At 40.0% G+C, this 23,827-nt stretch overlaps 1 protein-coding gene across 4 annotated transcripts in view; it reads right to left on the bottom strand.

Moving 5' to 3' along the window:
- The window catches only part of LOC108390292 (olfactory receptor 5G3-like), a 36,248-nt gene that overhangs the window by 2,338 nt on the left and 10,083 nt on the right, over positions 1-23,827 (bottom strand). For 2 of the 4 annotated variants that reach the window (XM_073215829.1, XM_073215830.1), the window contains exon 2: positions 734-792. The gene's annotated coding sequence lies outside the window, so the exon portion shown is untranslated. Of the gene's footprint in view, positions 1-733; positions 896-23,827 lie in introns of all 4 variants that reach the window. The other 2 variants (XM_017649096.3, XM_073215828.1) reach the window with 1 other exon arrangement.

Raw genomic sequence — 23,827 nt, 5'->3', positions numbered from 1 at the left:
CTCATTAATGAAGGAAGAAAAAAATTAAGCTGTTTAAAATTCCTAGTAGAATAGAAGATCATTAATAGGATAAGTTATATGAAAAACTTCTGGTTTTAAAATAACATTTATTATCACCTCGATTAATGTCCTCTTTAAATAAAATTAGAGCAAAATACTACTTTTGAATTATATAGTAATATGTGCAGTTTGATATCTGATATTAACAGTGACTAACTTATTATTTTATCATTATCATGATATGTGAAATATATTTTCAGCAGTCACAAAGACAATTCTAGGCTCATGTTAGGAGCATTATCCAATGAATGCTTTGTTATGTCAATCCAAATATGGCAAAATAAGTGTGTGGGTGTAGGGGCTAGTACAGACTGCTTCTAGTTTTGGGCCAACCACTAATTAATTTATTTGAATGTAATTCATTTTGAGTATTCCATAAAACAAGGAGAATGATCTCTATGCTTATTTCATAACTAACATTCTGTGACCTTAGTATTCCTCATGGACATTGCAGTATCTCTTTATTATAAAGAAATAAACAAACTGTTCAGAAAAAATCACATAAACCAGTTGTTTGGTCTCACAAGGATGTCAACAAAAGGCCAATCTGCTCTCTTTAGAAAGCCTGGGATGGGTGGGGTGGGGAAGGTTGTATTCCCAAAGTTCAAACATCCTGATGTTTCTCTACCATATTTCTAAAAACTTCTTATTATCCAAAGAGCAGTGCACTCACTTCTTTAAGGATATCCTTGATGTATCTCCATTAACTAGTTCAAAGGAGGTGATCATTTTCTAGAAGTAAAGATGCAACATTCAGCTCATGGTGGGAACCTTCCCGAGAGGCATGACTTTCTAGTTCGTTGATAAAGAAGGCAGATTCCCCATCTTGAAGAGCCTGTGAGTAAAGAAATACTCCTTGACCTGCACATTGATTTAATATAGCACAAAATAAATGATATTTTCTTGGGAGTTTTCAATAATTTAGAACCAGGTCCCCCAAGAACCAAAACCTCAAGAGTTTACACCTGAAGGGACAAAATTAAAATGATCTTTGTGGCATGGGGACCAAGTATTATTTCCTAACTGATCTCTCTCAAAGAGAGGATTCCTAAGAAAATAATGTGAGTTTTTTCCCTCCTTTGGGATCCTTCTTGCCAAAAGAGAGTTCTTTTCTACACTGGGGAGTGACACATTGAGTGCCCACTGTCAGCTGGGCTGAATTCTTTTTGCTGCCTGGATTCTGAAGCCACATCACCTGGGTGTAAATCTCGATTCCACAGCTTTACTGATTGTGAGTAAAGTTTTTAACTTTGAGGAAAGCTTCTTACTTTGAGCAAATTTTTTAATCTCCCTATGTCTCATCCTTTTAATCTCTAAAAAAAAAAAAAGAAAACAAGAGCATCTATTCACAGAGATGTTGGAAGGATTTAATTAACACATTTAAAGTAATTAAAAGAGTGTCCAGCACAGAATCAGTACTCAGTGACGTCACTTATTAGTGTAAGGGAATTAGAGCATGATTGTGGAGACAATACCTAGAAGTAAAAATAATACAGCAGCTCAGAGTAGCTTTTGCTTCCCTCCAGGAAAAAATAAAACACAGTCCTGGAAAGACAGATCACTATAAAACAGGAGGAGAGGGGAGCATTTCAAGAAGGAATTAGTCTGGAAAGATAAAATTAGATAAATGGAAGTGAAGAGAAAGCTATCTCAGGCAGTGCTGGCAAGATGAACAGAATCAGGAAAGCACCAGCCGCAAGGCAGTCTTTGGGGCTGGAAGGGTCACACGAGAGAGAAGAAAGCATAGAGTCTAACAGCACTAGTTAAACTCTCTCATCACCACCTTCTTTGAGGACCCTGTTTATGCCATCAAGAAGAGCTAATATCTCATTCTATCCAACCCCATAATCTCATTGGTAGTTCATTTTTAACTCCTACTAAGTATCTATCTCAGAAGTTTATTAATAATTAGTGTTGTGTAAGTATTCATTGAATTAATGGGAAACAACCCCAAAAAAATCTATAGTTCATAATGATTTATATTCAGCAATTAAAATTATGTTACATGCTTTTAATTCAACATGGCAGGGGAAAAGTATTTCTGTGTTTCTTCTTAAAACCAATTAAAAGCATTAAGAAGACAACAAAAACAGATTTTAGAAATAAGTGAATGATACTGTTAAGCCTGAAAAAGGAAAAAGCAAATGGAAAATATGGGAAAAAGCACTCTATTAACAGAGAAGATTATAAGAAAACTCTTCATTACATTTTTAAAAATAAAAACATCCATTCTGTGGAATAACAAGGTTGAAAAAAGAATAACAACATTATATTAGACAATGGGAAGTAAGTTGGGGGAGCCCAGGAAAGAAAATTGTATGAGAATTGTCAGCCACATGACATAAAACAAAAATATATATATAAACACTACTTAAAACAATCATGGAAGACACATGAGAAACATTTTAATTTTTTTAAATTGAAAGATAATACATAGCTTCAAAATGTTTATAGAGAAATGATTCATAAAGCAGAAAGGAAGATTTAACATACAAATAATTGCTCTCCTGAAAAAGAGAAATGTAATTTGTAAAAACCTTTCTAAAACCTAAGAAAATCTGTATGTATAGAATAAAAGAAAATAATATGTCTTCCGGAAAGAATTATCATTTATACAACATTCTATTCAGCGATAGCAGAACGCATACTGATTTAAGTGTACTTAGAATATTTACCAAGATAGACTATATTTTGGGTCATAAAATAAAACCTATGTAAGCACCATGTGATCACTAGAATAATGTCCCTTCCACAAAGATTTCAGGTCCTAATGTATGGAACCTATAAATATTATTTGATTTGGGTAAAGGCTTCTTTGCAGATGTAATTAAATGAAAGATCTGAGATGAAGACGTTGTCCTAGATCATCTGGGTGGGCCCCAAATGCAGTAACAAGTGTCCTTATGAGAGAGAGGTGGAGGAGATTAGAGAGAGAGAATCTGAGGAGGAGAAGGCAGTGTGAACACAGAGCAAGGGATCGCGAGACGTGCTCCCAGGTCAAGGAAGTCCGGCAAAGCTGGAAGAGGCGAGGAAAGAATGCTCCCCGACCTTCTCTGGCGGGAGTGTGGACCAGCTGCCATCTTGATCTGGCCCCAGTTTGTGATAGTGTGTTACAGCAGCCATGGTAAACTCATAATGGAAAACAGGAAAATAATGGGGAAAGCAATAGAGAAGGAAGCAGTTTCTTTGAAAAGATCAATAAAAGCAAGAAACTTATCAGATTCATCAGAAAAAAAGAAAACCACTGATATCAGCCATTAGAGAAATCACAATACTATATAAATTCTACTGTAAGTGCAAGTGGTCTGCACTAAAAATATACACAGATTTCTGAGATATTACGCAGGGCGTGGCTGGTTATTCAGCTACCTGGAAAATGCAAGACTGGAAGAACAGAGACAAAGAAATCTGGGAGAGGAGCATGTAAATGAGACTGTGGGTGTCTGCACAACGTATGCAGATCTCTACGTCTTGTATTATTAATGTCAGTATCATCTGCTGTACAAGTCCCTGGCAGAGTGGACAGGAGGATTCTACCGGTTGATGTTAGCCAGTCTTTATCCTGTCATCTCGGTGCTGACACAGCAGACCCCTCAACAGAGCAGCCCTGGTGGCAGGAAAGGAGGCCACACATAAACCCAACAGCATGAGCTCTCTCACCATGGCTAACCGAACAGCCTTGCTGTTTCTGCTGACTGTTCATCTTGTCAGTAAGACACTGACTCTGGGCCATCGGTATGGTCCCATCCCTTGAGGAAACTGACCTGCCACATGGTATGAAGTTGGTTGTATCAGACCCCTTCCACATTGGAGGATGCAATGTTTTGATCTTACTGAGATTAACACACGTTTCAGACACAGATTTTCTCTCCCAGGCTGTGATGCTTTAACTTACTATCCAAGAGCTCACAGAATGTCTGTGTGATCATCATGGACCCCACCTAACAGCACCTCAGTCTAAGGGACACGGCTGGTGGCGAGAAAGAACAAGACGGACCGCGAAGCCAGCACAGCCTCCTTTACGCTGCACCGTCCGCAGCTACCGGCTAGCTGAATGCTGGAATGGCCTCACGAGCAGAGGAAAAAGACAGTTCAGGGGTGACACATAGCATGGGCAGAGCACTCTTGTTTCAAGATGCTCTATATACCGCATATACTTTGAGCCAATGGTCATATGATAATGCTGTGTAGGTCCCTGACGCCTAGACCCTATGGGTCTGGGATCCAGGAGATGGAAGTAGAAATAGCCCCTATCACAATTACACACAACGACCCACTGGGGGAGTTTACGTTTCCTGTCACTTCAGATTTAAGGCGGACGGATCCTGCATTTCTTTGCCTAAGAACATTCACTGCTACCTGCCTGACAGACCCAAAGAACTGGGGAATTAACGACCCCCAAGAGCAGCCTTCAACTTGTAAAGATGGGATCTGCTGTACAAGCACTGCAGCCCTCTGGTCCCCCAGGTGGGCTGACTCTGACCTGCAGAGAGCCCTGGACCACAGGAAGCCCCAGCCGCGCACCGTGACAGCTGCCTTTTACTGCTCAACTTCCTTTCCTGTCTCAGTTCCTCACTGCTATACTGGTGCTTTCTTTACCTCCCGAATAAATCACTCAAACTCGAATCCTCGTTTCAGGTTCTGCTTCTAAGAAACACAAACTGAGAAACCAACCTGGCCTAAAATGAAAGAGAGAAAAGTATGAATAGACGGTGATGAAAAAACACAACATCCCCATGCGTGTTCTTACGTTGGAATATTTCTGAAGTCTCTCTCCAAAGACAACAAAGATAAGTGGAGCTCTTTTCCTTAGCTTGGAGAATGGAGCTAAGCATTGGTCTGTGTGTGTCTGGGTGTGTGTGTTACCTAAGCACTTAAATCTGCCTTGTGGGAAACTATTTGCAGTTGACCTTCTATTTTGAAAAAAAAAAAAAAGTGAGACCAGATAAATTCTAAAACATAACAGAAGTTATGCCTGTCTGGCAGAATCACGGATCACATTTATTCTCTCTTTTTTCTATTTAGGTATATTTAACAAAGATTTCTAATAAACATAATTCCTTTAGTCACTTAAAAACCTAACTTTAAAGTTCTTAAGATAAACCTTTGGCTAACTACCTCTCTGCGCCCAATGAATGATTGCTAAAGGACTTCTATCTGTAAACACAGACTTTCAGACCTGATTTGCTAAATCACTATTACACAAGCTGCAGCGTCTCCCAAATAAACAAGCAGGGTCCCTCTAGTGTTTTAAGAAAGAAAGAACAGCTCTGGATCCTAAGAAAGGAAGGACCCAAGAAATGATAGTGGGGCACCCCAGACTTCAGCATGGAATGCAGCCAGCTGCAATTTAGACTAAATAGAATTTTTTTTTTTTTTGCAAGCCAAAATTCTATCCAAAGTCATGCTGCAGTGCAAAAGGATAGCAGGAGAGACTGTCAGCCTTCCTAGATCTGAGGAGGCATTAGCAGCAGCCATATTGGTTACAGAAGTTTCTGTCCATACCATCAGGAATAGAACAAAGATGCATATGTGCAACAGGTGAGCCTCAGGTGGTTTACAGGAGATTTGATTAAGTTTATGTCCCACGCTGCACAAAGCTGCTCTCTTTACGAGTCCTTTGAGGTTCGTTTACTGTCACCTTTGACGTGAAGCTTCCCCCATACCTAGATTAGTGTCATCCCCTGAGGCACTGAATTCCTTGATATTTTAGCTGGACCTCTCTCACTATGGATGTCACAAATAATACACATAATAAACCAGATGCCCAGACAGAGTCTGTACTAGATAGAACTCCTTGAGGGCTGGACACGTATCGGAATAAGCTCTGAATTCTCTCTCCCTATACTGTCTAGCAAAAAAAAAAAGAGAGAGAATCCACTAATTCACACTAATAAATATATTATTTTCAAGGCAGCTTTAAAAGCTGAATGGCATATAGTGTCAGTTGTACCAGGTGGGCCACCATAAACAAGAAAATCAGCAACCAGCTAGTCTAAGCCTTAGTTTCTTGGTCTATAAAATGGGAATAATAACTGTATCTCCATAATAGGATTCGAACAATGATTCAATGTAATATTTTGACACATCATGTAAATATCTTAGCACATTTTCTGTCAAACAAGTTGTCAGTAAATGTTAGCTATCATTTAATTATCATTACAATTAGTTCAGTAAGAAAGAAAAAGATGTAGAAAAACAAAAGCGGGAAATCTTTTTAAAAATATACTCAGCATCAGGGTTAAGGGTATGTATTCCTGAATTAGTACTTCCTAAGTCTGACCTGAGATCATACCCCAGCTCTGTCATTTATCAAATAGATTGCGTGTTCTCTCCGCCAGTTTCCTCATTTGTAAAAGAATATAATTGTTTGGTCTAAGTGGCATAATACACCTAAAGTATTTAATAAGTGTGATTTTTTAAGTAAAATACGTATTTGGTGATCAACTTTTTGGCTATTTTCCAAACGAGAAAACACCCAAAGTAGTTGGTACTTGTTCAAGGTCACAGAGAAAAGTAGTTTCATTGTCGGAGTTAGAATCCATGTCTCCAGACTCCCACACCAGTGCCAAAAAAAAAAAAATCTACAAATCTTGCTAAGATCTCAAGACAATAAATCATAACAAGAATGGGTCTAGATCCGACCATACTTAAAATTCACTGACGCAGCCTTTGAAACCTGGCCAATGACAAGAAAAGGCCAACAGGTGGCAGTACATTCACATACATAGAAGTCAGCCGTATTGCTTTCTACTCTTCAAATTCACAACAAAATCTAAAACTCAAACATCAAAAATCCTTTATTTGCCTATAAAGCTCCCGATATCCCTTGTTATGAGCTCTGCTACAAACACAGAATTTCTCAGAACAGTTTGCTCCTGAAATCCTTACTCTTAATTGATGTGCTGAACCAAAACCAACATTTTAAAGAACTTACGGAGCATCATTGCATCTAAGACCTATCCATTAAATAAATCCAGTGTTTATCAAGTAGAGGATACTACTTTATGTTTCATAACCATTCAGCATTATGGAGGTAATGCCAAAATGCTTCACTTCCACCTCCTAGTGCATCCCCTCCAAAAAACAAAATATTTGAAATAAAAGGAAGCTGAGGATTGCCCGTTCTGAGATAAAACTGTAAGTGAAAAATAATTGAGAACAAAAGTACACAAAGTCTCTTTTGAAAGACCTGATGACATTGGAAATAAAATTAAATTATTGCTTTATCTAGACTACATCCATGAGCAGAGGAGTTTGCCAGTAATGAATGGAAACAACAAAAAAAACTCTAAAAACAGAGGCTAAAGGTAGAACTTCCTATCCAACTGGTTGTATGGGGCACGGAACTCGTGTATCATTCTTACAGCAGCTTAACCAGATGCCACTAAATATTCAAATTTTAGCCACAACTCTCTTCCCCATTTTCATTTCCATCAAGCAAGCTTCAAATTATTCTCCAGGGAACCTGAATACATGAGGCCCGTGTGAGTTTCACTGTCTATGGAAAGTAAGTAAACTGGGAAAAATCATAAACTGTGTCTCTACTTTTATGTAGCATTCTCTTGTGGGCTTTTGAAGACTTTTAGGTATCATTTCCTTCCTCCCTCTCTCCCTCTCTCTCTCTCTCTCTCTCTCTCTCTCTCTCTCTCTCTCTCTCTCTCTCTCTCTCTCTCTCTCTCTCTCTTTTCTTCTTTTCCTTCTTTTTTTGAATGGGGAGGTTTATAACACCTAACATGTCTTTTCCAGAGCGAAGGGCCTGGTTCCTCTCCAAACCCCTGGAGGTAGACTGTGGAACACATTGTTTATAAGGCCTTCCACTCACACCTGCCTCCAAAACATTTCTCAGAAGATGGAGATGTCCTGCAGCTTGCTAACCTGCACCATCTACACAAAATCTGCGAGAGGTGTTAAGAGTGGTCATTTATGGAGTCTGGGTTGTGCTGTTCTTTTTTGTATCTGTATGTTGGTAGGTCTTAGGGTTGAAGACACATTTGCCTTTAACTAGTAGCAGTCCTTTATGCATGGTGGATTGACTATAAATAAATTAACAGATGTATCCTAACATAATTTCTAATTTAATGTCATTACACTTGAAAGTTTTTCTAGACTGATTTTCACATTGTGGATACCTGACTGTGTTGAAGAAGCCCAAGGTACCACTCACTCTCTTGTTATATTATTTGGCTCAGATCAGAACCCATTGATCCAATTAGCCTGGAGACCAAGATTCTGTACTTGAAAACCTAAGCAGATCCTGGACTGGAACTGTCCTAAGTTAACACATTTGTAAGGTCCCTGGACAGCCACTCAACTTCCTCTCATGACACTTCAAGTCTATGGACTTAACTTTCAAACATCAGTGAATCTTCTTTGCTGAATATTCAGCATACTTACATACATACTCTTACTTTGTTCTCTGCAGAGATGGAAATAAATGGCCACATGCCTACCTCATAGACTTAATGATGGCTGTTAACCTGCCATGTAGCCTCTTTCCCCACCAAAAGGGCAGACAATTGGATGACATCAGAAAGAATACTAAGTTCAATTGGTAAACTATATTCCAAGAGAAAATTTGATGTAATATTGCTTTAGGTGAAATAAATTTACAACTAAAAATCTATTAAAATCACACGTTTTTTTCCAGTTCCAAGAGGTCTTCTTAATCTTCCATGCTACAGGAGTTTCCTCCCATTTGTCAAAACAGTGAAAGGGGATTGATTGCACCAATTTCACACAAAGCACTGGTCTTTCTAGTCAAGTATATTTGGGTAATTGATTTATTTATGCTCACATAAAATATTTACCTGAAAGGTTCTCCAGAGATTATAAAATATAACTTCTTAATTTACAAATAAGACAGTGAATGTCTTACACACACAACATGACTCACGGTCATGAAACTCTTTAGCCACAGAGGTCTAGGCTGACAATAGGAGACACTGGTGCCGTGGCAGAAATGACCTTAATAAAAATAATATTTAGGTCCTATTCGGGGTAGAATTGACCCCATCTTAAACTAGATGAAGTCCACTGACCTTTCCAGGTTCCAAAAAGGATTCATGGTCACATAATCTACATGGCATTTTAAGTTTCTATGAAAGTCCCCATTTAAGAATATTTGCAAACACCTGATGACTTGACTTAACCTACAGTTAGGCAATGTCTGACATGCCATGATTAAAATAGCATTCCTTTACCTTAAGGTTTTATCCACCTGTTACATTTGGAATGCAAATGCACTGGGTGAGACATTACCAGTCAGTCAACCAGTAACTCTTCAAAGTGAAAGAATTCCTTTCTCTCTACTGTTCAGAGCTGTTTAATTCATTGGCTTCTTTGGTCATGCATTTAAGGAGTACCTACTCCTATAAAAGACTGTGCTAAGAGGTGATGGAATTCATCAAAATGAATAAGACAAGATTGCTGTCTTCACAGATTTCCTACTCTATCAGGGGAGAAAGGGATTTAATAGGATGTGACATGTCATAGCAGTTTTGTGTAACATCTCACAGTAGTTTTGTCAAAACATGCATTTGCTGCCACAGTGCACTGAGAACAATTTTCATCTAAGGGGGATGGAGTCAGGGAGAATTAGGAAGCTTTCTTAGAACAATCCACAGAAGATTTTGGTGGGAGAATGTTAGAAGAAAATATGAAGGCATTCTATATCTAAGGAGGATCGGGGGGAAAGGAGTGTAAAGAAAGAGGAGAGGAGAGAATCAGGTATTTGAGTTACTCAAAGGCTAACTTTATCAACTGCCCATCTGACCTTGTCCAGCTAAACCTAAGATGTGCTTGAGACATGAGCTGAAAATATGTATAGATTTTTACTGTATCATATTCCAGAGTGAATACAAAATTAATGTGAAGCATCAGTCACACAGGGTTGGATAATTGAAATGACTCGTGCGACTCCAGTCTAACAGCAGAGAGGATCAAGACTTCTGGACGCAGCTCCCAGAGTCATTCTTCAATCGCATAAGATACACTTTGTATTTGAATCATAAATGACTAGGATACATGCAAGATAACTTGGTCTCAGGAGAAACACAGTCTTATCCAAGAATTGGGATTTGTACCACTTGGTTCTGTAGCCAGAAAACGGCTGCATGACCAAGAGCAAAAAAGAAATCAAGAGAATGTAACATAAATTTGGGTGCCCACCATCTATCTGTTTTTATGAACAAAGTGAATGAACTAGTACAGATTGCCCCCCATATCTCCCTCAGACATTAGCACAGGAATGTTTATCCCTAGGTAGCTGATTTCATTCTGGTTTGGCCAAGGGTCAGCACTTTGGCTCCAGGCATCTCTGCAAGTAAGCACAGGATTGCAACAGATCAGCTAAGATCAATTCTGTATTTATAACTTGTATTTATAACCCATACGTCCTCAAGCCAGGAGAAGACAAAGTGCTAACACAATGGCAGGAAATACATCTTTTGACTGCATTCCTACCGCTCATCCCTACCTTCTCCCTATTCAATTATTTCCCTTTCAGCCCTTGTTGGGTCTCAGAAGGTGCCTGAAGTCTTCCTGGCCGCTAGCTGAGCCTGCCAACTGCTCTTCCTCCTGGGGCCAGACTTAGTGGCCACGAAAGTACCTCCAGCTCCCAGCTGACGGCTCTCAGCTCTGTTGCTGGAGGTAGTGAGTCCTCCCTCCAGCCTCTATAACTATGCTGTTCTCATGCACAAGAGGGAGAGTCACTGCTTTGTGACAACAATAAAAGTTAAGTTAAGCCTCGGTACTCTGGGCCTTGGCTACTAATGGGGATTGGCCACATATAAGACTTGAAACAACTGGTATAAATTGCTTTCTACTTAAAATGCAAAAATTCACATAGTGAACTTGCCAATGGTTGAAACAGAAAGGACTTTGAAATTACGGTAGAACATAAAACAAAGAGTACAAAGTGCACAGGTCCAGAAATGTCTCTGTCTATGAAGTTTTGTTTGCAAAGCTCTGTCTTCAGGGCTATTGATGGACTCAAACCCATTAAAATTGCTGCTTCTCTGAAGACTGACTCACTGTCCTAAAAACAGTGTTTACCAGTGTGGACTGTAACTAGGATTTGCATGACAAGCTAGCAATTCAGATCCTGACTTGAAAAACCACTATAACATGCCAGTCTCCAACCATAAATAGAACAGTGCTTAGAAGCTCATTAGTAAGCAGGCTGAGGTTTTGATTGAGCAATAACAGTCATGTCTCATTAAATAATGTTGGAAATTATCCCTATACCATCTGGGTTATTTTTTATCCGGTCTTACTGAGAAATAATGAACATACATCGCCATATAAGTCGGAGGCATACAGCACAATGGTTTGGTTTACATATATTGTGAAATGATTATCACAACAGGTTCAGCCAATATGCATCATCTCACAGAGCTACAATATAAGGAAAAGAAAGAAAAGAGAAAAGAAAAAGAAATGTTTTCTCTTTGTGATGAGAACGCTTAGGATGTCCTCTCTTAACAACTTTCCTATCTAGCGCACGGCAGTGTTAGCTATAGTCATCGTGTTGTCAAGAACCAAGCATTAAAGGAATCCAAACATGACTCAGAAGACAGAGAAGGAAATCTTATGCAAAATAGGATGCAGAACTGAGGAATGAAACCCGGGGAGGAAGGCAGAAAATGGAGATGAGTGAACGCCACCCCCACCCTACAGCCAGCCTGGGTGCAGGCTGCAGACAGGGTGTCCCCGGTTCCCTCCCAGTGCAACACAGGAGGCCATAAGGAGTACGGGCAGCGTCACGCAGCAATTTACACTCACCCGCGGAGTAACTGGGAACCCCAGAGGGCATGGACTAAATCCCAGTACTCTAGGGTTGTGCTGGATATCCAGTGGCTGCTTTCTTTTTCATTCCTATTCACAAAAAAAAAGCGTGGTCATGGAGCGAGAGACTAAGTTCTAATTCTAATGAGTTTTCTCCTGAACAAAATTATTCTCTAGCTTCAAGTTCCCCAGGCTCCACCCAGGAGCAATTCCAGGATCATCAAGGAAGGATTTACACTCTGGTAAGAGGCTAAAAGAGCAAACCAGGTATTGGACATCTCTCCACAGAAATCCACAGACGTTAATCAGGGCAAGAGGGTACTAGACAAAAACACTCAACGCATCCAGTTTCCAACCTGTGATCCTCAGCTTCCCAGCTCACCAAAGCATTTAGCTACAGACTGGTGAGTGCCGTGTCCTCTTCTCTCTCAAAAAGAGGAAAGAAAAGTCAGAAGCAGTATGAACAGAGAGCAGCAAGAAAAGCAGTAGGATTCAAGGATGAACTACCCAGCCCAGGGAGCTGGGACCAGAGAACATAGATGTCATGTGAGTGGCTCACACATAGAAGGGAAGAACTGGACAGAAAAGAGAGAGGAGATGAAATGGGATGACAGAAATGAGAAGGAAAATGCCTCTAAAGGAGAAAACCGAGTTGCTCCTGGAAGTTCTACGTGCTAGAAAATGAGAAGACAGGTGGAGAACATTCACTTTGAATTTGAATTTGGTAAGCTTTCAGCAAATGTCAAAAACACAGTTCCTTTCTCTGAAGAGCTGAAAATTGTTTGAAGAAAGATAAAAAGCTAGAGATTCACAAAAAGGACATGAATGCCTGTTAACACATGAAAAATGTGTTAAAACAAAAAGGCACCATGTTTGACCTATGAAAACGGCAAACGGCAGCAAGACACTCGGGAAGTAGCTCCTGCTTTGGCCTTTCAATCCAGCCCACGAGGTTCCTTACTCTTAACTTTTCTGCTGTGCTAATTTGTGGTTGATTTGTAGCGTCTACTCTCCCAGCTATAAATGTCCTAACAGAGGCTCCTGGTAAGAGTGTAGGCCCTAAATGATTAACATCAAATCCCTCTATATCAGGAGGAGAATGATGGAAATTTATAGAAATAATACACCCATTGTCACTGGGGATTTGCAAGGATAAAAATCACTGTATTTTAAGGTTTATGGCCTTGAGACACATATTCCCCCAAAGGCCATCAAGGTCCTCAGGCAATTTTGCCAGCCTTACTATGTATGCAGCTACATTTCATTTTCTTGTACCATGAATTTTTACCATACTCTCTCTTTATAGTAGGGGAATCCCTTAGCTAGTGAGTGAGCCTAACCATCTGCCCACAATTTATAAAGCTTTGTTGCTTTATATTTGTTGTGACTATTGTAACTCACATAAAGGGATGAACCCCTCTTTGGGGGGCAATGGGTGTGATTTTCTTTTACATGGGCCCTATGAAGAAAGCCAGCTTCTAGTTTTGGAGATGGAAATGAAGATGCTGAGAACGTAATGGTTCTCAGACAGAAAACAAAATGTTTACTTGAATGTAAAAGTTAGTAATAGCTTTTACCACCAAGGTGACTAGTTCCAAGTACTGTCAACATAGACATAGGAGAAGAATTACCCAGAACTATCTCAGTAAGTGTTCCTACCAGTGAAAAAATTACTCATCAAGTGAGAGGGACAACAGTAGGTGACACCTGAAAATTACTTGTCGTAGAAGGATAAACAAGGGTATAAATGCCTCTTGGTACAAAGGTTCTTCAGGGCAGAGTCAGGAACTTGCAAATACACATTCTTAAACTCTAAATGGTAGAGGTACTAGGGAACCTGCTCAAAGTTTACCATTACCATTAGTAAAGATTGGCGGGAGAATTATCAGAGCTGATTTTTTTCTTGCTTAATGTAAATTTAATGGAAGAAAATACCAACAGACATCCCTGTCAACTATTTTTGTTTTTATTTTTTTCCCTAAATTGAAAAGCTGGAAAGGTTCACTGTGGAGAAGGTCATGGACCAGCATAAACACTCAACCCAGACAAAATGTATCTGTGTCCAAAATGTATCTGGTCCAAAATGGATGTCTTGGCAAACAAAGATACCCAAGGAAAAGCGAGCTTCTGGGTTCAAAGTGGGTTAGAGCTAACCAACTCATCTTCTTCGGGGCAATGCTGTAGGCTTCACCATTAAGCTGGATTGATTCTGCCATTCAGAAAGCCCCAAGGAACCAGGGGATAACCATGAGAATTTATTGCAGTTAGACTGGATGTAAAAAATAAATAAAAAGAAGGAAGGAAGAGAAGCTTGGATAATGCCATGTCAAATAAATTTTAGTAATATTATTTATTTTGACAACTTCATAGATTGCTGTACTCATATATGTATAGAATTATTAATCTCTAAAGGAACCGAACCCCAGTTGAAAAATGAAGAACAGAAAGCTATCAGAAAATAATACATAAAATGTAAAACTAACCATGTAAAAAGGTACTCATCTCTCTCATAAAATAAGAAACGCAAGACTATACTGAAATGACATTTCTCGACTACTCAGTTGGCAAAAAGTTCAAAGGTTTAACACGATGCCAGGTGCTGGGGAAGCTGTAGAAAGCAGGAACTCCTTGCATTGCTGGTCTGTATGCAGGATGTTTCACGATCTCCAAGAAGTGCATATTTGTATTAGCTATAAAAATCATAACTGCATAAATCTTTGAAGCTAGTATTCAACTTCTGGGACTTTATTGATAGATATTCCTGCATGTGTGCAAAGTGGCTTTTGGAAGTTATTCACTGAAGTACTGTTTGTCATAGAAAATATTACAAACTGCCCAAATTGTCCATTAGTGTGGAGCCAGTGGACTATACTGCAATAAAATGAATGAAGCAGCTCTCTGAATCGATCTGGAAAGACGCCCAGATACAGCACTGAAAGCAAAGTGCAGAACTGTGAACATATTATGTTACCTTTATAACAAAGAGGTGGATAGTGGATGAACAAATATATTCATGCTTATACTTACACTGTAGAGACACTGGATAGGGAGACTCAAGAAATAACAGTCTTTACCAATGTGAGGCACGGCAGGTGGGAGAAGATGAGACGAGAGATAGAAATGAGTTTTGTCAAAATGGATGGTATTGATTTATGACCTATATGAATGTATACCATATAAAATAAATAAAATAAAGTCTGAGTCACTTAAGTTTTGCAGTTATGTGTTTATTGCAGTTTATGAGGGAAAATATGAGGGACATATTCTTTGGTGGAAGTCTTTGATTTTTGAATGGTCATAGTCTTTGGATGGATTTTAAGGAAATTATAAAACCTTGAAACTGAATACAAAATGTTTTCTGTTTGCATATCTGCACATTTCAAAGGGAACTATCTGTAGCTCACATCATATCATTCAAATGTCCCCTTGATCCTTGTAATAGTCACAAATTTGAGGATTCATAAAAGTCTCTAAACTGATTCTTCCTGAATAGGAAGACATTTGGTGGACTTGGTGGTTAGGAATATGAGTTCTGTATTCAAGAGACCTGGGATGACCATCAAACTTCACCACTTACTAGTTGTGTGTCCCCAGGTAATTTATGCAAACTTTCTGGCCTCCCTTATTTTTTCCTGCAGTAGAAAGAAAATAGTTAATATCTACTTCGGATGATATTGCGAAGATTAAATTAAATAATGGATTAAAGTGCTTAGCAAAATACTGACACATAATAAGAGCTCAAAAATATTGCCTATTGCAGTCATTGAACTGAGTATTGGCGCTGTGATTACTTGGCAGTTTTTGGAAGGGATCAGAGAACGCACTTTGGACATGTTGCATTGAGTTATCTACAGGCACGTAAGTGGAGATGCCCCACAGAAAGCTGGATTTGAGGGTCTGGAACACTGAAAAAGGGCTCTGCTATATTATCAAGGTTTTGCTTCTGTCTACACTCACTCCCTTGATGATCTCATCTAGGTCATATGCTGGACTCCCAAATGTATATGTCTAGCTCAGACGTCTCCCCAAACACAGACTCTACATAGCTACTCAACAAATATTCTTGGGTGTGTTATAGGTATTTTAAAATTAATATGTTTTGAAAACGAACTCCTGACCTTCCCCTCTTAACCTGATCCACCTACAGTCTTCCATATCTTAATTAATAGTATTTTCATTTTTCTAGTTGACTGAAGCCAAAAAAACTGAAGTCATCCTCATTTTCCTCCTCTACCACCCACATCCAATCCATTGATCAATGATACTAGCTCTACTACAAAATATATCCATATCCAAGTATTTCCTACTCTCTCCCTGCATACCACTCTGGTCCAAGCTAATCACCCTCTCCAGAATTATTGTGACAGTCTCCCAGCTTAACTGGTTTTCTACTTCCACCTTCCCCCCTACAGTGATAGAACTGAGTCTCAGCACTGCCACCAAGTGATCCCTTAAGACATCAGACCAGGTCACTTCTCTGCTCAAGACCTCAACGGCACCCATCTCACCTGGAATTCAACCAAAAGCCCTTTCTGTGATTATGGCTCCACTCCTCTATGCATCTAACCTCATTTGCAATTTTTCTTCTCTTAATTCATTACTTACCAACCCCACTGACCTCCTTCCTGTTCCTCCAACGTACACGAGGAACAATTCTACTTTCTACCCAGAATTCTCTTCTTCAATATATCCATGTGGCTGACTTTTTCACCTCCTTCAATTTTTTTTCAAATGGCATCTTCTCAGTGAGATATTTCCTGACAAACCAACTTCAATGACACCCCCATGCTCCCTGGACCCTCCTTTACTACTCTGTTTTTTATGCATGATCACCAGTTAACATATATATTTTACTTAGCTATTTTATTATCTAACACCTATTCTTGAGTATAAGCTATTCTTAAATATAAGCTTCACAAAATTGGACATATTCTCTTTTTTATTCTCCTCAGTCCCTATCACCCATTCCCGTGTTTTCTCTCATTGCCTAGAGTAATGTCTGAAAATCCAGTAAAGCTTTTTTATTATCTAACACCGATTCTTGAATATAAGCTATTCTTAAATATAAGCTTCACAAAATTGGACATTTTCTCTTTTTTATTCTCCTCAGTCCCTATCACCCATTCCCTTGTTTTCTCTCATTGCCTAGAGTAATGTCTGAAAACCCAGTAAATGTTCATTTGTATTTTAATTACTCTAATTTCTCATAACACATCCTGTATTTGCAATAAGTTTCCCTGGGCTAAGTCAAGGGACTGAGATTTGTAACTCAGAGTCAAGACTAGATGTTCCGTCCTACCTAATATCCATCCACTCTCCAACCTCCAAAGGGCCCCATGACTTGCCTAACTCAGAGAGACTACCTTATCTATATAAAGCACATTCTGAGAAGTTGGGTGGTGGACACTGAGGTTTTATAGCCTTTTAACAGAAATTTTTGAGTCCACTGGTCCTTGAGGTCTCTTGAGGATGCTAGCCAAATCCTCCTGTGAGAACTGACTACTCCCCATTAAATCCCTTGACTAGCCAGAAGAAGTATTGCCATTTGCCCTCCCCTTCAATTCTGGGTATTCAGGGTAAGCTTGTCTGGATAGAGATGTGATAGGTGGATGGTGAGTAGACAGTGCCCTCTCGGGCCTGACAGTAGAAACAGTCTAAGGTCTACTTTGCTTTGAGCACTTAGGCTTATGGACCCTATGTATGGACTGAATCAGTACGTACCCCGGAGCCTTCCCAGATGCTCAGCACCAATTCTTATAACCCATCCTGTCATCACCAGCAAGAGCAGGGTGAGACCTTGAAAGCAGAGAAAACCACAGGGCCCTCCCTGCCTGCATAGAAAGACCTGGAGATCACCAGCTGAGGAAGCCAATAGGGTAAGAAATAAAGACGTTGGCAGGGAAGTTACCATAGAGATCAGGGAAGCCGGAAGACAGTACAAGTTCCCACACATGCATCCCAGAGTACTCCTCCCATTTCATTCCCCATAAAGTCTTCTAAAACCTCTAGAGGGCATCCTGGAGAGAAGCAGGCTAAAGAAGAGGCATCTGAAAGATAGGACTTCTGGCGATCATCAATTCCATTGGCTTTAACAGATTGAACTCGGTGAAGGGGTCCCTGCTACTAAGCAGCCTATGGTCCTGGAGATGAGCTCAGTTATAGAAAAAAAATGTTCCAGTACAGATTATTTGCACATCTGAGTGCAATATGAATGACTTACCTCCAGCTACATTTGTAATTTGCAGTCCAACAGCAATGTCTGCATTTCTCAGAGGGGTCCTGATAGATTCTGCAGTCTTCTTTGCCAGGGTAGCCCCTCCAATCCTGAGGGTTGGCACCCTAGGCTTCCTTCCTTCTCTCCCTCCTTCCCTCCCTTCCTTCCTCCCTACCATTTTTCTTTCACTGGTTACAAGAATTGAGGGCAGTTGAGGCACAATTCAGAGATATTAGAACTAGTGCCAGCCCTCAGAGCCACTGTCACCTGTCCTGTGATTTGGGCCAATTCCTTAACTTCTCTGAATCTGTTTCCTTATGTGTAAAATGATAATATCCCTAGCTTTAGACTATTGACATTGGTGTTTAATAAAATAAAAAATATGAAAGATATTAAAAAGTCCCATCAGTTGACTGCCCACTATATACTACTAGAAGGTGCACTTTTGAACAGACACATTCCCTGCCTCCAGCTGTTCATAATTTAATGCAGTGATACCTCAGCTTCCTCGACTTGACCCTCTGGGTCCTGCTCTGGCTCGTTGGAAATCAGTTCACTTCCTGTTTAGAAGGTTTAGATTGAGGAAAATCACAAGGTTTGATTCCAGCTTCTTACCTTGAAAGGAGTCACTTGATCACCTACAATTCCCTGATTCATAAAAGATGCCTTTGCATAAAGTTTGTAATACTGCATATGAATCTCTCAGCCTGTTTGCCTCATTAATTCAGTCTATATCTGTGTAGTGGAAAATTGAAGTAATCAACCAAATAATGAACACCTGAAAATTGGCTATTGCAGAGCCTGGAATTAGCCAGATGAACTGGTGACATCAGGCAAAGCGGTTGGAAAATAATCTTTCCACCTCATTTTGCTAAAACTATACACACACACGTATATGTATATAATATGTTACAGTAACATAATATTGCATTATAACATACATTTTAAATTAAGCATGAGGTAAACCTCCCATAGCACCTACTGTTGTCAGAAAATCCAATCCGGGGAGATCTCCCTGTGAGCTTGGTGAGATCTCAACCTGGGAGAGGGTTCTTGACTCTGATTGAGAAAAATTTGTGAACCTGTTGGGCAAATGTCAGTAAGGAAGGGATTCATTAAAGCAAGAGTACTAATGAATGGCAGCAGCCACGCAGGCCATGGAGACCAAGGAAGCACAGAGGGAACGTAGGAGTGTACACAGCACAGTACAATCCCCTGCCAACTCCTGATGCCAGGTCACCTGACCTCCAGTGTCTGCTTGAATCTGCATGGCTGCAGGATGTGGAAACTAAGCCCCTACTACCCCAGGATTCGGGGAAGCCATGGATCACTGGACGGAGTGAGATTATGTGCTGAAAACTTCCCAAAGCAAAGAAAGGAGATTTGGGGGCAGGCTACTAAAGAGCATGGTCATACAGCTGCAGTCCTATCCAGGTAACCACGGAACAGGAACTTGCAAGCCCAAAGCAGAGCTCTCAGTAGCCCTTCCCTACTTGTCTGAAGTAGGACAGAGAGAGAAAAGACCTAAGTTTAAGTCTAGAAAATTGAATGAAGTAGTGAAGTAACAAAGACACTTACCACTAGGAAAGGGGCCTCTTACTAGCCTCCCAACAGGCTTGGAAGAGCATGGAGACAAAACGGAATTAGCTGAGTGGCAAGAAGGTTTTCTTTAAGGCCAAGTACACACTTGAAGAAAGTGGAGTGCAAGCAGCCTCAGAGGAAAGGTGTGCTTAAAGGATTAGGATTCAGGTGTTTGAGGATTTCTAGAGCAGGGTGAAGGGAGAGTAGGCGGATCTCATGATGTCCATCTCAGGTGGTAGAGGCATTAACATGAGAAGTCCTCATACACAAGGAATTTATTGGTCCTGTTCTTCTCCAAGATAATGTTTATTCTCAAGCAGTGAAAACATATTTAGAACAGCTTGCCTTGCCTTAGGATATGGTCAGTTGTTGGCTATCACAAACCAGATTTTAAAATGGAATCCTAGCCTTAAGACAGAGGCCCTCTTACTCTTAGTAAGTATTTATATCTTGGTATTTTTCATCAGAGTCAAGAAAAATTAATCATGATGCTTGTCCCATGTCCCAGCTCTACCTACCATGCTTGGGTATGGGGGAAAAAGAGTCCAAAGGAAGAAATATGTGAATTAGAATTCAACTCACACTGCACACAGTGTGTGCAAGGTTCTGACTCTTTATGCCACCCTAAATATTTCTCTATAAAACCAGAAAACCAGTGCTTAAAAACACTATTTGCATGAAAAGAAAGAAAGAAAACAACATGGTTTTTTCCCCCTCTCTTCTGCTTCTATCCCCAAGGTGAAATCAAGTTCAGAGGTATTACTTTTCTTAAGGAGGAAATAAAAAAATAAACAGGCACTGAGCTTTCTCTCCAGAGACTGGGGAAGGACGAGATAAGCAGACTTCCTCTCTCTGATAAGACATGCAAACTAATTATGAGCAATTAACTGACACCAAGGTGAGCAGCTGCACAACGCTTTCCCTCTGGGCCTGCCTCTTAGAGAGGGCAGGGTTCTTTTCCTTCTGTCTGTTTTGGAACAAAATCAGAGTGACATTGTAGTGAGGCTGGGAGAACACCAAAAGTCTAATTAAATTGCAAAGGTCGGTCCAAGGACCAGGAGAGTGACCTTTCTTTTAGGGAGGCTTTTAATTTTATTTAACTCCTAACTCCAAGTGCTATGCAAATAACTCTTGCTGTTAAGGTTAAACAAAGAAATATACTCTTGCAAACCAGTATTTGAAAAACTGAAATGGAGAGATAATGTCTAACCTAGCCTGATATGTAGCCCCTGATAGAAATAGCTAAAAATCGATGGAGCCTTTTCTGTGCACCTTGCATCTTGCATTGGATACAACATTGATTCATTCAAAAACTATGTCTTAGGTATGAGGCATTCTAGATTCTTGAGGTTCAACTGTGATATAAGCAGACAGTGCCCTCTTCTCATAGTGTTTGTAGTGAAGGAGACACAAAATGTCTCTGGATGTAAAGTCAGTCGGTAATCTCTGAAAGAAATCTACCCAAACTCTAAGATACGAATCCAGTACACTCAAAATACTTTGGTGGCCCTAAGGGTCTCAGGTTTTCACAGGATTCTTGGCCGGCTATTTGGGGACACTCTCTTCTTCTCCAGCCTGTTGAAAGGGCTACAGCCCACTTGTCTGGGGGTATGTAAAAGAAGTCAATAAAGAAGGAACTGAACAAAAGAAGGCAGGCTTATTTGGTGTAAAACACAGGAATGCAATGTGTACTTGAGACCCACATCTGTGTCTATCAGGAAACCTGGGTCTTAGTCATACGTAGGGCCCTTCTTAGTTATGAGGTTCATTTCCCTTGACCTTCATTCCATCAACTACAGGGATAGGAATCTGAACGCCCTCTGTCTTGATGCTCTTAGTACACCATTCCCCTTTTATCCATGGGGAATACATTCCAACACCCCCAGTGGATGCCTGAAACTATGGGTAGTACTAAGACCTATATATACTGAGTTTTTTTCCTATACATACATACCTATGTTAAAGTTTAATTTATAAGTTAAGCATAGTAAGAGATTAACAACAACTAATAATAAAATACAACAATTATAACAATATACTATAATAAAACTTACATGATGTGGTCTTTCTCTCAAAATATCTTAGTTGTATTGTACTCACCCTTCTTCTTGTGATGAGATGAAGTGAAGTGAGGGGAATGAGGTAGACATTGTGACATAGCCTTAGCTACTATTGACCTTCTGACAATACATCAGAAGGAGGAAAACCCATTTCAGGACGAGGTTGACCTCATTAACTGAAACCATGGATAGCAAAATCGTGGATAAGGGTGGACTACTGCATCAGTAAGCCACTTACAGTCTACAGTGGTCCAGCCAGGACTTGAACCTAGTGATATGTCTACTCTTTTGTTGATGTCTGGGTTTGGTGACAACAATACGATAATAAGCATTCCTGCAAGCCAGGCACTCACCATTCCAAGCACTCTTCATGTATGAACATATTTAGATACTTAACCCTCATTACAACACTGGGAGTTGGATACTATTATTATTCTCACTTTTTGGATAAGGAAAGTGAAACACAAAGTTTCCAAAGCTGCCCAACATGAGGAAAAGTGTGATGGGAAAAATGAGAGAATAAAGAGATAGTGGTCATAACCAATTGCAATTACATATTTTACTTTTGTAAATTTTGCAAAACCATCTGATATGCGAGCACATTGCTGAGGTCCCTCATAGGACCTCAGGAGGGATTAATCTGAGGGAGGGGCTTCCCAGCAAATTTGTCTCTAAAGGAAGGACTCTTTGGGAACCTTACTTTTTTAGAGACTTAAATGATGAGAAAGAAGTAAATAGTGCAAAAATATGGAGAAAGGGTATCTTTGGAAGAGTGACCCACTATGCAAAGGCTTGAAACAGAATAAATTTGAGATGTTTGAGGCACTGAAAGCAAGCCATGGAATGTAGCTTGACTGGCTGCTCTATCTTCCTCACAACTCAGGAGCACAAAGGTGTTAAGGAACTCAATGTGTAGCTTCTGTCTAGAAGGAAACTCATGCATCACCATGATGAGCTCAGGAACATCTAAATTCATCTAGTAATCTGCAATGCCCACTGGATTTCTGACAATGCCTCACAGAGCCCCAGAGATGGGAGCAGAGGAGTTTATGCGAAGGCCAACCAAGATTTCAGCTTCTCACTCTAGCCTTACACTCCATGTTTCGTACATCTGTTTTATATCTTGGGTTCCTCACAAGGATTTATTTGAACCAAAGGCTCTATCATTGGGAAAAGTTGAAAACCTACTGAACCCCTTCCCTAGGGGTTCTGAGAGGACACTGAAGCTCAGAAAGAGCACATAGCTAGCCCAAAGTCACATTAGAGAGGGCAAGGGCCCTTGCAAGAACTCCCTTTTGATTCCCATCTGAGGGCTCTTTCCAGTATCATGTAAGTAGCCATATCATCCAGTAGCTATATTATGCTAACCCTAATCTCCAGCCAATACATTTTCTTTCAGATATTTGATATGCTTTTAAAATGTAGGGTAGTTGGAAGATGATTTTCATCAGTTTATATTCTCTACCCATCTTATGAGACAAAGATAGAGATCTGAGAAACATGCTCAAGGTAATAAATTCTCCATTTGTCAACAGATGCTGAGAAAGAAAAGCGGACCTTTCACAGCTGTAATTCTACCAACTGGAGCTTCTACTAAGCATATTACTTCTTGGTATCTCAACAAAAGAGCTAAAGGATGGTACATGTGGCTGCAGTGAAAGGCTAGGAGATGTCAGCCTCCTCTCCCCTCCATTCCCTGCCCCTCCATCCTTTTTCAAGTTGTCATACTCTCACTTTAAACCACTACACAAAACATCTGGTTGTTCTCTCTCTGCCTCCAGTTTCCCCGTTCTAGTCTACCCTCCACAATCTTGCCCAATTCATCATCTTTCAAGTAGAATTCTTACAAAAACCCTCTCCTTCACACAGTCTGAAGTTCTCCTACCAAATAAAATTGTAGAAATCCCACTCTCTGAGACTGTTAAGATCCAATCACCTGAACTTGACATTCCAAGCCTTTCACAATCCAGTACAAACATTATAATTCCCATTTTATCTCCAAATTCCTGCTTTCACTCATACTGTGACCCTGAAATTTTGCATGTTCCTCAGACACACACTATGCTATTTTTGCAAATGTAGATCTTTGCTCATCTTATTACCTCTGCCCAAATGTTCTCTGCTG

Source organism: Manis javanica, chromosome 11 (assembly GCF_040802235.1).
Source record: "Manis javanica isolate MJ-LG chromosome 11, MJ_LKY, whole genome shotgun sequence".
NCBI classification, from domain to species: Eukaryota; Metazoa; Chordata; class Mammalia; order Pholidota; family Manidae; genus Manis; species Manis javanica.
The sequence above is the reverse complement of the archived record's forward strand: the minus strand, read 5'-3'. Positions and strand labels throughout refer to the sequence as shown.